The sequence below is a fragment of the Capsicum annuum genome, chromosome 10 (genome assembly GCF_002878395.1).
Source record: "Capsicum annuum cultivar UCD-10X-F1 chromosome 10, UCD10Xv1.1, whole genome shotgun sequence".
In the NCBI taxonomy this organism is placed as follows: domain Eukaryota; kingdom Viridiplantae; phylum Streptophyta; class Magnoliopsida; order Solanales; family Solanaceae; genus Capsicum; species Capsicum annuum.
The window spans coordinates 207,790,854-207,805,560 of NC_061120.1; the positions used below are offsets into that span (position 1 = coordinate 207,790,854).

General features: G+C 31.3%; 1 non-coding gene across 1 annotated transcript; it reads left to right on the forward strand.

The window, feature by feature from the left end:
• The first annotated feature begins 3,340 nt into the window (after positions 1-3,340).
• On the forward strand, positions 3,341-3,413 carry TRNAA-AGC. Its single transcript has one exon. It is a non-coding gene; the product is annotated as a tRNA-Ala (tRNA).
• Positions 3,414-14,707: the final 11,294 nt, after the last annotated feature.

Below are 14,707 nucleotides of genomic sequence, written 5' to 3' on the forward strand. Positions count from 1 at the left end.
ATAATAATTTTTTTTTATAAAAATATATATTTTATGTAAATAAAATAAACCCTACCCCCTTCTTTCTTCTTCTTCATAGCCCCCATCCCACGCCACCCCACCCCAATTACTTCTTCTTCTTCAGTACAACAGCCCCCCTTCCTCCTCCTCCTTCTTCTTCTTCACATAAAAGCATCCATTTTTCTCTTTCTTTCACCATTGTTGCAAGCTTTTCAATGAATTTTTTTCTTCATCAAATGTAAAATTAACTTGAGCAAATTCAATACTGAACTAAATACAAGTATATGATCACAAAAATATATCAATACATAAAATCTCAAATCCAAATTCTTTCACATTAACCAAAATCCAAAATTCCAAAACTCTCAAATTTTTAATTTTTTACTCAAAAATGTCTACAGAAATGGTATAAACAGTCCGAAATTCAGAAATGGCAAAGATAGTATTCACATGACATGAAATTCTTGGCCAAGAATCAAACTTGTTCATTAATCTTGAACCCTTTTGATTATCGAAAAATAAAATTTTGGAACAATTAGGACTTGATAAGAAGGAGATTACAAAGAAACGGGGTAAGGGTATGAAGAAGATAAAGAAATAAAGTGTTGGGGGGTGGGGGGTGGGGGTGGGGAAGAGGAGTGACGATGTTCTTCTGATGAAGAAGACGAAGTTATGCCCTTGACTTCTTATATATATATAACAATAAAGTAGGCCTTTTTCTAAAAAAAAAAAATCACTCACTTTTTTTTTTCGCCATGTCAACTGTAAAGGGTGAATTTAATTCACTTAAAAATTGTTAAGGGAATAAATAAATAAAAATTAAGTTTAATTACTAAAATAAATTTGGAGGACGAATTGAGAGGGAAAAGATGTCTTTTTCTCTTAAATAAAATAACTCACCATTCAATCAATCAAGTGCATTGTTCAATCCAATATATAATTTAGGAGAAACCAAAATATTTAGCTTAAAAAGTGTAACATTAACTTAAAAGGCGTCTATTAAATAAATAAATAATTCATCCCCTCAATCATCAGCAATGGTAACTCTTTACTCCCTTCCTTCCTGTGTTTTTATATATTTTCTTTTATTTTTTAAATTTGAACCATACAAATTTTTATTAATATTTTAAAATATATTTCTTAATCAAATTAAAAAAATATATAATTTATAGTACTTTTTATATAATTTTTGATATTTAAAATTAAGTTTAAAAAATTAATCTAATCTAATATAATCTAATTTAACTTTAGAACTTAATCAAATTGGCTCACGAAAAATAAAAGAAATATATAAAAAAGAATGAAAAAAGTACATCACTCGATTACTAATGAATATAGATGTCAGATGGAGGTGCTCGGAAACCCAATGATCGTGCACAACTTTAGGGAGCAAAACAGGATTGCAGATGCACCAGCTAAAAAAGGGCGGAAGAAAGTCTTTAGTGTTATGCAGGCAGGGTTTTATTAAGTTCAAATCAAACTAAATCAAATCAAATATTCTCTTCATTTCATTTTATCCATCTCAGATTGAGATTACACATTTATTAAAAAAATAATGATTGATAATATAATTTTACCATTTTATTTTTTTTAATTGTGTCTTATTATTAATTTCAATATTGATGGATAACTAATAACAAGGAGTAATCAATTACATTAAAAGTATAATGGAAATAAAAAATTATCTTGTCTTGATAAGTGAAAAAATACAAGTAAAATAGGACATCAAATTAAAAAATTTGAGACGAATAAAATGAGACGGAGAAAATACTACATTAATCGGTTTGATGTGATTTTTTGAGTCTGAATCAGTTTTGACCAATGGCCAACTCGTGTCGTGAACACCCAACCTGTCACATTAAAGCCTTTTCCTCTATCCTAGTGTAGAAAGAAAAATAATTAGCAAAAAAGCAAATTAAATGCTTGCTTGAAGAAGTATACCAAGAAAAAATAATTAGCAAAAAGAAAATTAAATGATTGCTTCTAGAAGTAAGAAGTATAGTGATACTCTGATGTTCATTTTTATTTGTCCAATATTGATTTATCACATTCTTTAATAAACAAAAAAACTAAAATGAAAATTTTGATATATCATGCTCAGAATATAATAAATTCTATATTTTTGGAAAACACATTAAAAAATGACTATAATTAATAATAAGATAAATTATCTCTTAATTTTTTAAGTTGATCAAATAAAAAAGTACATAAGTTTATAATACGAGGAAAGAGTATTGAAGTATTCAATTCAAGGAGGGGCCATGAATGTGTTTTGAACTTATATGGGACAATTATGGGCCACTATATTTAATGCTATGTGACAGAAATAGAAGGGATGAAAAAGCAAAATTTGCTTGCATGTTTGTGGTGAATCATACATGGTATTATTAGAGCACTTTGAGTTCTTCTAGATGGAAAAGAAAAAAAATGTATGCAAGATCCATTGCACGAGGTTTGGACTTTGAAGAGGGGGTTATAAGTAGGCGAAACTAATTTCCTTCCCTAAAAGGACAGCTTGGTGTATTAAGTTTCTGCTATGCGCAGGGTTTAGAAAAGACTCGATTATAAGGGTTATTGTACGCAACTTCACTTTACATTTTTGTAAGGGGATATTTTCAAAGTTTGAACCTATGACCTATTGGTCATATGACAAGAAGTTTATCAGTTACTCCAAGATTCCTTTTAATATTGTTGCCTAAAGTCAAATTTTAAGAATAAGCTTCAAAGTAATCTGAAGGTTGTTTTCTAGCTATTTGGATGTAATATAATTAGTTAATTTTTTTCTAAATATTTTCATATATTTAAATTCTTATAGAATAGCAATAATATATCCAACAATATCTTAATTTATAGTCCTATCTTTCTTGTTCAATTATCCACAAGTCATGTCGAGCTGATAAGACTTAAAACTATCTTTATTGTTTATTCTACATATTCTGTTAAATCACTGGACATTAGAATATAAACTTTGTTGATTTCATGAATGGGACTGATTGCATAGATACATCTCTGTATAAAAATTCCTAAATAATAATTCTCACATTATTTATTGACTATAAAATGATAGTGGATATAATCAAAACACTCCTAAACCTTACTCCCTCCATTTAAATCCACTAACCTATTTTGATGTGGCATTTAGTTTAAGAAAATAGAAAAAAAAATTTAAATTTTATAATTTTAAATTAAAAATATATCAAAATACTTTTTAATATTATGATTTTAAACATGCAATATGAGAAGTTGAAATTAAAGAGTTATTGAAAGGAAAAAAACCATTCTTTATTACGGGGAACATATATATACAATCTATTATTAAACATTAAAATTGAGGCCTCGAGGGGATGTAGCTCAGATGGTAGAGCGTTCGCTTAGCATGCGAGAGGTACGGGGATCGATACCCCGCATCTCCAATATTCCCTTACATTACTTTCTTTTTCGAAAAAGTTTACAAACCACAAATTCATTTTACTTAACACTTTGTTTGTCGAAAAAGTTTACAAACCACAAATTCATTTTACTTAACACTTTGTTTGGATGGTGATTTGTCATCGTTTCATAATGTACGTTATTATATGATATGATATAGTACAATACAGTATAGTATAATGTTTGGATAAATTGTATCATTTATTGTTGCTTAATGATAGTTTTACTATTTAGTTTGATAGTATGGTATTGTATTGTAATTGGTAAATTTACTAAAATGCTCTTAATTATTATAAATGTTAAATTTATCAATAATAATTATTAATAAAATAATTTTCTTCTTACTAATTTATCATAATTATGTCATGTAGATACATTAAGTTATTAAATTCATATAAATTCTAACAAAGTCAATAAAATAGTAGATCAAATAAATATAGCCGAATTTATTTTTTATAGTAACAAATTTCATTTCTTTTTTATGTTTTGAGACGTGACACCGATGACAAGTACAAATTTTGTATGCATTTTTTGTGTATCCTCCACGCGTGTTTGGTATGGAATCCCAAATAAAAATATTTTTCAAGAAAATCAATTGTTTCTTACTTATTTTCTTGTGTTCATAACACAAATAGAAAAAAATTTCTAAAAGCATTTGTATATATTTAACACAAAATAATAAAAATGTATATAATAAAGGATGGCGAACTTAAAAAATTAATTTTTTTAAAAGAAATATTTTGAGGTGGGGGCAGTGGAGTAGCGGTCAGGATAGGGATAGGGATAGGGGTGGGGATAAGAAAAAAGTTCTATTCCTTTAAAAAAAAATAAAAAAATTATATCTTTTTTTTAGGACAGGGGGCTGAAAGGGGGTGGGGGTGGTGTAAGAAAATTTTCTTAAAAATTTAAAAAAAAAATAAAAAAAAAAATTGATAAGGGGAGAGGGGCTAGTAAGTAGGTGGTGGGGGTGGTTTGGAAATGAGGGTCGAATAAGAACAAGTTTTTAAAATATTTTTAAAAAGAAATAAAAAAATGGATAGGGGTGGGGTCGGGGTCGGGGTCGAGTCGGTTGGGGAGAGGCTGGTGGGGTTGGATGTCGGAGTAGGAGATGGAGTTAAATAATACAAGGTGAAGGATAAAATAAGATTATATAATATTAAGTAACGCTATAATTGAAAAAAAAATAAACAAACCATGAGATACCACCAAATCGATGATTACATAAAATGAGGATTTTCATGATTATCAAATCATGAAATTAAATCATACTATACTATATATTTTAAGAAACAATCAAAACAAATATGGTTATCTTAAAAAATATACTATACCATACCATGAAAAATCATCATCCAAACAGAGGGTAAAAGTTCGGGTACGGGGATCAATACCCGCATCTCCATTTTTCCCTTTCATTACTTTCCTTTTTGAAAAAGTTTACAAACCACAAATTAACTTATAGTGCCACACTTTAAAATAATTATATAAATCTTTAATTTTACTTTAAAACTCAGGTACAACATAGAATGTAATATATCCGTGTAAATTAAGTTGTGTATTTGAAAGAATGTAATATACCCATGTGGAATGTAATGTATGCGAAAGAATGTGATGTGTAAAATTAAGTAATGCATTTGAAAGAATGTAATATGTCCGCATAGATTAAATTTGAAATTTTTAATAATTTTTTTTAAAAAAATTGAGATAAAAGTAATTAGCTTCAAAAAGGTTGAGATTTATGTAGCTTTTTAATCATATTTTAAGTATCTCGGGTCCATGATTCAGGAAAATAGAGAGATTGATGAGGATATCTCCCATCGTATTGGGGCAGGTAGGATGAAGTGGAGGCTCTCCTCGAGAGTGTTGTGTGATAAGAAGGTGCTGCTCAAACTTAAAGGCAAATTCTACAGAGTGACAGTCCGTTTCGTCATGCTGTATGAAGCGGAGTGTTGGCCAATGAAGAACTCCTATATCCAAAAATTGAAGGTGGCAAAAATGAGGATGTTGCGTTGGATGTGTGGGCTTACTAGGAGTGATAGGTTTAGGAATGATACGATCCGGGAAATGGTTGGAGTGGCTTCGGTGGAGGAAAAAATGCGGGAAGTTCGGTTGAGATGGTTCGGGCATGTAATGAGGAGGGACACAAACGCCCCAGTTCATAGGTGTGAGAGGCTTGCTTTAGATGGTTTCAGGCGGGGTAGGGGTAGGCCGAAGAAATATTGGAGAGAAGTGATTAGACGTGACATGGAATAGTTACAGCTTACTGATGACATGACCCTAGATAGGAAGGTTTGGAGGACTCGAATTAGGATAGAAGGCTAGTGCCCGTGGGTGGGTCGTAGTTAGTAGTTAGGTGAGCTTTGGGGTGGAGGTATGAGGGTGGGGGTGCCTTTGATTCGTTAGGATAGGGTATTACTATGTGGGTGTCTTATCTGCTATTTCATCTTATTTCTGTTATTCCATTTTGTTGGATGCTTTATTATGCATTTGTTTATTATTCTTTGTCTTGAGCCGGGGTGTCTATCGGAAACAGCCTTTCTACCTCTCTGGAGGTAGTGATATGAACTGCATACATTTTACCCTCTCCAAACTCCACTGTGTAGGATTACACTGAGTTTGTTGTTGTTGTTCTTTAATCAGATTTTAGATTTTAGTGGGCCTTTTGTGACCATGTATAGGCGCACATCCTTGCTAATAGCTGGGCCTTGGACCCTATAATTTTCATTTGACAGAAAATTATCTGAAAAATTTACGAAACCAAAGAAAGAACAATATTATTTCACTGCTGCAAAATGGTCTAACATTTGGTTTTTCAACGGTCAATTTGACTAAAGAAAGAAAATAAAAGATAACTTTTTCTCTTTTAAATGTGGACACAATATAACTTCTTATATAGTTATATAGAAGTAGAAAAAGAAAATGGATGAGATAGAACACAATGATAAAGATTAATGGAGATATGAAGAGATTTCATTTAGTGGACATCCATCTAATAATATATTTCATAACATTGACTGAGTAATGAGAATGCATTATAACCAAAATGCATCTAATTATTATATGCTGTCTTGTATCCCGCATCTCCATTTTTTTTTCTTTTCACTTCTTCACATTACTATACTAATAATCTTATCAATATCTATATGATATTTTATAGTATCTTTTATTTAATTATATCTCGTTCCATATTTTGTATGTATTGAAAAAGTAATGTATCTGAGAAACTGTGTATTCGAAAGGTAATGTATTCCAAGAAATTTGTGCGTCAGATTATGTATTATGAGTTAACTAATATATGTATGTTGAATTAATTATAGTTATGATACATAACAACCAACCAACTAACTTATGTATCATTATTTAATTATGGGTATAATACAAAATTATTTGATGTTACATATTCTGTTTCAACAACGCAATATATCCGAAGAAAGGTAATGTATTCCGCAAGTAATTTTTTGATATTTTATGGATAGGGAGTATTAGCTTATACTGTTTATACTATTTTTTTGCTCATATTTTAGAACTTTGAGGGCCTTTTGTAGCAATATATGGGCTCACATCCTTACTTGTTTCTGGTCCTTGGGTCCTTGGCCTAATGACTCAAGCCCAAAAGGCTTAACCAAGTATGAATGGCCTATTCATGACAACTAGCTTCGTTTTTGTAAAAAAACAGCGATATTTTTTTGTTTTATTTTTTCAAAATATTGCAGCATTTTCTTTTTAAAAGGTAGCAAAATACATTATATTTACGTGCATGAAAAATCTAATTCTACTTGAAATACTCTAACACTCTCATTAACTTATAAGCCTATAAGGTATGCATGATATAGGTTTAGTTATCATTCCATCTTTTTTGTATTGGATAAAAATAGGACATGACAACTAGGCAAATCAAGAGATGACACATGACAAATGGGATATACTAGATATGAATCAGCATAAGTAAGCAACGGGTTTAGCACTCGAATGTGGCTAGTAGGACTGTAGGAGGGGTCTTGTTCATGGAAGATCGGGAGTCAAGCTACAGACAGAGGTGGCACAATAAATTTAGTGGCCTAAAGTCAAATTTTAGTATGAAATCTTAATTTAAAAATAAATAAATAATAATACTTAACACTCCCCTCCCCCCGCCCTCCTCTCCCCCTCCTTCTATGTATATATGCAAAGTCGTTGCAAGAGAAAATGAGAAGGCATAATTTGCTTCATTTATTTCAATTATCAAATGTAAATGATCCGTAAAGAGTCATAATCAAAGAACGTAAGAATCTAAAAGTGTAATTTATATTATCTAAAAAAAAGGGGCAATGGGACTACCATTAATAAGTTCAAAAGTCTTCTTTTTTAGTATACTTACTTCATATCAAAGTACTTGTCATGCTCTGTTTTAAACTGTCAAACTATATACACCGAAAAATTGCAATTTATAGAGCTTTAGATGTAATTTGTGAATATCTGATGTTTAATTTTTATATGTTAAATTAAGTTAATCTAATTTAGCTTCAAAAATTATTCAAATTAACTTTCAAAAAGTGAAATATACCAAGTATTTTGAATGAAAGGAGTAATTATTTGTAGGTTTTACCCTATTTTTTTTTTAAATAATGAATAAATAATATGTACACGTACAATTAGAAGAAAATGGAGGCCCCAAAAACTCGGAGGCCTGAAGCATTTGCTTCACTTGCTTTACATAATAGTCGGCCATGGCTACAGAGTTTCGGTCTCTCAACTCAGCCCATTCGAATTCAAAAGTTGGGTCGTGGATGTCTGTAGCTAGTCAAAATAAAGTCAAGAATCCAACCATTTTATTAATTTTAATATTGAATTATGCACCCAAGGGTGTGGCTTAGAGATTTAATGAAGTTGGATTGAGCAACATGAGGTTTCAGATTCAATTCCCAACAGAAACAAACACTAGGTGATGTCTTCTCATTTATTCTAGCCTTAGTGGACAGAGTTGTCTGATACCTGATGCTCGTGGAAGGTGACAACTATCCCCGTAAAAGTAGTCAAGGTACACGCAAGTTGGCCCGAACATCAAAGTTATAAAAAGATATATATATATATATATATATATATATATATATATATATATACCAACATATTATTATTGGTAAAAAATTATTTAATAAACTACCAGGAGCTTTAGGAAGAAAAATAAAAGATAGATGGTACAAAAGAGATGGTGCAATTCAAAGTCCAAATGTTAAATGGACCATAGGGCATAAAATACAACATGTAATGGATATCTTGACAGAAAAATGTACAAACATACAAATACAAAACAGTTAAAGAAAAACGAAATGAATTTTTGTAAATCCATTATATATACAACCCAAAGCTATGATAATGACCAAAGAAAACCTAAACGGTGTAAAAGGAAATATGATCAAAGACTATATATGCGAAAGAGATATTTCTTGCGTAAATCAAGAGCTACAAAATCATACTTAAATAGAGATAGACATGTCAGAAAATATAGGAATGATAGAAATTATAAAAATAAACTAGAATGTTATACATGTGAAAGCATAGATCATTTAGCAAATCTATGTCTCAAAAGAAATAATAGTAGAACTTGACATTCTCAATTAATAGAAGACTTTCAAGAGACCTTATTAAATGTAGATGAATATATGTTAGACAATGAAAGTATATGCTCTATAGTAAGCTTTGATTTAAATGGTAATGTTAAATTTGATTCTTCAGACTCAGAAGAAGATAATTTAGTAAATGAAATAGGACGAGAAACAGATGATTTAAGTTTAAATGATTTATTAATTAATAACCTAATGAACATTACACAAGAATGTAAACACGATTTTTAAAAATACAAGGAAATAGACAATAACCAATGTAGAATATGTAACTGGTACCCTAATAAAAAAAATAGAGCTAAATGTAAAAAATGTTATGTAGAAGCATGTGTAAATTGCATAGAAAATATGTTAAAAATAAAAATAGGACCAGATGGTGAACAAAGACAAGTAACAAATCAACTTATCAACCTAAGAGTAGCAACTGTAGAAGCTAGAGTAACTGATTTAGAACAAAGAATAATTACATTAGAAAAAAGAAAAATCATAATAAATGAAGAAATAGATACACAAAAAAACAGTGCATTTAGAACAATCGGAAACAAAACTTATGAATGTAGAAGAAAATAGTAGTTTAATATGTAATGAAGATAAACACTTCTCTACAATAAAGGTATTAGTAAAAATCAGAATCCAAGACATAGAAAAAAAATTTTTAGCTTTAGTTGACCCAGGATGTACAAGTTGCTTAATTAATAAAAGAATAGTACCACAACACATACTAAAAACCTTTAAAAAATCAATAACTGCAATGCAAATGGATGGATTACATAATGTTTATAACTATTACATAGAAAAAGCATAAATAAGTTTTTTAAATATATGTAATGAATTTTACAAGCCTACTTATAATGTTCATAAAATACTAACTAGAGATTTAAATATAAACACAAATTTTAGAATTGGATTACATTTCTATAAACAAAATAGAAGGGGACTAATTCTTAACCTAACCTAATTCTTAACAACTTCTTCTTTAATCACACCCCGGATTATTTATCTGGCAACTAAATTTCATCCTTTGATCTTTTGATTTCGGCGGACTACTATGGCCCGGACTCCTAGGAATTTACAGGTTAATCCATCGTTATTATTAAGAAGTTAAAAGATTAACCATATACTAAGGATAATAATAACAATGTTTAATTTATATTTAATTTACACGATGCATATAAACAAAGCATTGTTAAAATATAAACTTATTTTTGGGGGAAAAAATAAAGCATAAATAAGAACTTACATGAAGTAACTGAGAGAGAGGTTTCCCTTTCGGGAACCCCTAAGGACTTTTCAACAGAAACTTGAAGGTTTTATTAAAACACACTTAATATTATACAAGCTTGGTTACATACCGAGGAAAGATTAATTTTGGTGAAATGATTTTTATCATGAAGGAGGATGGAGAGAAAGTTTTTCTTCCTTAGTTTTTTTTGAATTCTTTGATTCTATCTTTCTACTACTAATACTAGAGCCTTATATAAGCCTCAATAAAGAAAAGGAATGGACTACAACACACTACGTGGCCTTATAACAAATGGCCGACATTAACAGATAAGGAATCTTAATAATGCAAGTCGGGTATTCGTTGGGCCCCATCGTTACACGCATTATTATTCCTTTTATCAGACGCGTGCTTCAACAGTTTTTCTTTCTTTTGGAAAATAAAACTGTCCTAGTCTAGAGGAAGAAATAAATGATTTGGGCCTTCATGCCCAAATCCATCACCCTGTCCTAGTCTAGATATTGGACTTTCGGCCCGTCTTCCACTTGTCCTAGCCTATATTTTGAGCCTTTGGCTCGAGTATCGCTCCACCTGTATTAAATTTACAACTTTGGCTTCGAGACCCAAATGAATGAATAAATAAATAAATAAGTAAATAAATAAATAAAAGACGACAATAAATATATAAAATGAAATAATAAATGAGATTTTTGTCTCTTAACCGCTTCAAAGATGGAACTTTAACCCATTCTTCTTCTTTTGACTCTTTACACCCATATGCCGCGGAAAATGCTTTAGACTTCTTTTGGGCTTTGACTCAAAAGCTGGGCCCCATTGGCCATGATGAATGCACGAAGGCAAAGTAGTCCGGGTAGGACTCGAATGATTTCCATGCAAAAATAAATGTAAAACACATTAACACATATAAAAGAAAAAGAAAAAGGAGAAAAATGAAGGAAGTCGGCATATGATAAATCAAAACAAAATAGAAAATATAAATAAAATAAATAAAAGATGGTCATTACAATGTCGACCAAAGAATATGAAGAAATTTAATCCATAGTTAACTGTAGACAACGGTATAACAACTTCTTAAATGTTCAAAAGACGATCACAAAAAACAATAGGACATGTTCATATCAATTTAACAGTGAAAGGTGAAATTAAAACAATGGACTTTATATTTGACATAATCTAACGTTCCTCAAAAATGGCAAGAAGATTTAAAAGCACATAGGCCGAGCATGTTACACTTTGGAATAGTCATTTTAATCAAGTAGACATAAGACGAAACCGACTTCGAGAATTCCCATCGAAGGAGAAACCAAAGTATCTAGACGGAAGTTAATTGATTCAACCAAAGATTCATTCTTGGAAGTTAAGCTATACGTTGGGCAATTCAATTTCAATATTTCAGATAGAAGCGAATAAGATTTATCCTTATACATATTCAAAAATCAGACAAGAATCTTTGAGAAATAGAAGAAGGAAGAATTGATGGCGAACATCTTAACCAATGAAATGACCGATCAGGCACTTATAAGAATGATGTACAAATAAGACTTTTACAGATCCAAACCTAAAATACACATGGCTACCTCCAAATGTTATTGCTCAACTAACAATTTTCCAGGAAGGTTAGCAGAAAAAAAAGTTCAAAGAATTTATGACACCACTTCAAAGAATCATAAACATAAAAAAAAAAATTCTTTATAAGCAACAAATCTTCTAGAAAACCTTGCTTAAAAGAGGTGAGATTCCAACATTTGTTCGTGAAACTTGTGCCGAAAAACTAGCGACAATCAGATCCAAATGAACATGGACATTAAACGAGCCAACTAAAAAAGGAAGGAATCAAGTCCAAAACAAAACAGAACCTATTTAGCCAGACTGCTGAGGAGACAACGGATCATTATACAGAATGCTCCAATAAATGAATTTGATAAAGTAATTTCCACAATTCAACTTTAATCGCGCAAATACTACTATCTTTAGGCTACTATTAGGCTTAATACGAGAGACTATGCTAGGTCAGGAAGTCTGTTTTCATATTAAAGCACAACGGGCATACAAACATAAATAAAGATGTCAAGGACACGTTTAAACAAAATGGATTAATAGCAGAAAGAACATTGGCACTGAATAGGGGCATCAAAAGCCTTCAAAGCTTTATCTTACATATAAACAAGTCCTATATCTCAGAATATATTCACTATCATAATGAAAACAGATAACAGTCTTCAGTAACCACACGCACGACAGATTAAAGCAAAAAGAGCTACTAGAACCAAATCACTACAGCAAAAGGGGAACATTTATTCAAACAAGCAGCATAACAATGTGTATCACATGCAAATCCTATGGCTTTCAAAGCCTCTACAACACACAATCCTAACCTTATCCACGCTTCCGACTAAACCACTATCGCTATGAAGAAGAAAATGATAAATTAAAAAGTAAAAGAGTAGATTTACCTCTTTAAGGACAGCAAAATGAGACTCGAGCTTCGTTCAGAATCACAACCACTAGAAAAACATCGTAATCTTCACCTCAAGACTCCAATTAGTTGACAAATCCACGAAGGGAATTTTACTAAAGGGAACCGACTTGTGCTCCTTGAGTTTTCTTTTTCCCCGTTTCTTTTGCTTTCAAAGAGAAGAGAATATCCCCCGACCCTTTTCTCGACCCAAAGGAAAAAATCCTCACCCGAGCTTTCTCAAACAATCTCCCAACACCCAGAACTTCCAAAAAAATTTCCCTTTTTCTTCTCCTAAAACTTCAAATCCAGAAGAAAAAGACCAGAAAAATCCCCTCCCCCCCAACAATGACCCAAATGGGTTTTTATATAGAAGACCGAATTAGGGGTATTTTGGAATTTAAAAAATAGAATATTTTTTGAATTTTTGGGTTCTGGATAAGATTTCCCGTTCAAGATCAGTACTAATTTGAAAATTATCTCCAGCAATTAAAAATAATTAGCCAATAAGGGATGAGGAATCGAAATTCCCTCATGAACCAATCAAAAATTGCCAAAAATGTACGAATTCGTATCGATTATTTCGAGATTCACAGAGTTGAGCCATTGGGGGTGACACCTAGCTTGTTTTCAGAAGGTTCGAGACTGATTTTGTGTCAAATATCAGACTAATCACGTGAGGAGGTACAAATTTGAGTGAAGAGGAAGGCGTTTGGACAAGAACCAACTGGTTTGAGTTTTCTTTGTCGATTTTGGATTAAATCGGGTCGGGTAATGGTTGTCTGGGTTCACCAGATTTTTGGTTGGGGGTTTATCGGATTTAGGTAGTTGACTGGTTGGAATGTATTGAGATGAATGGTGTTGTTTTGAGGAGGAAGAGAGATTAATGAAGGGTATTGGGCCGGGTATTAATTGGTTTTGGGCCTGGGGCGGTAGAGTTGCTTTGTTTGCTTGGGCTGGGGCTGTTTAAGTGTGTTTTTGGAATTAAAATTGGGATATTGAATTACAACTTAGGCCATTTCATTTAAATTCTAGCCAAATTGAATATCGATTGGCTAATTGTATCACAATTGGGGGCAATTTGATTTCAATTGAAGTCAAATTTAATTAATGGACCAAATTGAATTGCAATCCAACACGAATTAAGTGACAAATTAATTCCGAGTTTCTCGATTTGATAAAAATCAAACAAATATTCCTCCAAATACAATAATTTGAGAACAAATCACATTTAAAATCAAGACTTTATCCGTTTGGATTAATTTTCAAGTTTAATCAATAAAGTCTAATTTTGATTAAAAAAATGTTCATTTAAATAACAAAATTTATACAATCTCGTATATGTAAATACGAAAACGTATAATCGTTAATTAAATGATAAAATTAACTCAAACAAATATTTTAAATTGTATTTATTTGAATAAAATAATTGTTGTGATTTTATTTTAAAATTGAAGAAACTCAAAATTAAATTGGGTTGTGGAGGGCAAAAATTAGGTGTTAACAATTGCCCCCTCCCTTTGGGTAGGATGAACGCAAGTAATCTTGGGCAAAGAGAGGTTGACATTCCTAACTTTAGTCCGACCACAAATTTGAATCTGAAAGAGGTTGATTTTCGCACGAGTTTCATGGAGTTATGTCCAGACCTCGGTATGAAGTTTTCTACATATCTCAGGTTACATGAGAATTCAGGCCACTTTTAGTTCATAAAGCTTGATTTTAAGCATAATTTTCAAGAGAATTCACCAGCTATCTTGGTTTTAGAGTTTTTTGGTTAAACTGAGAAGCTGGGGAATAAAGGGATTTGGGGGGAGGGGGCGGGTTGGAATGCAGTCAAGTTTTCTACATAGAGCCCGGCCTACATATCTCTAAAATTTTATGAAATCAGACTGCTTGTAGTTCGACTCAATCGGTAGAAAAGATAGTCTTCTATTTCAGATGATCTTTGGCTCGGGATGAGTGACAAGTTAATGAGTTGTG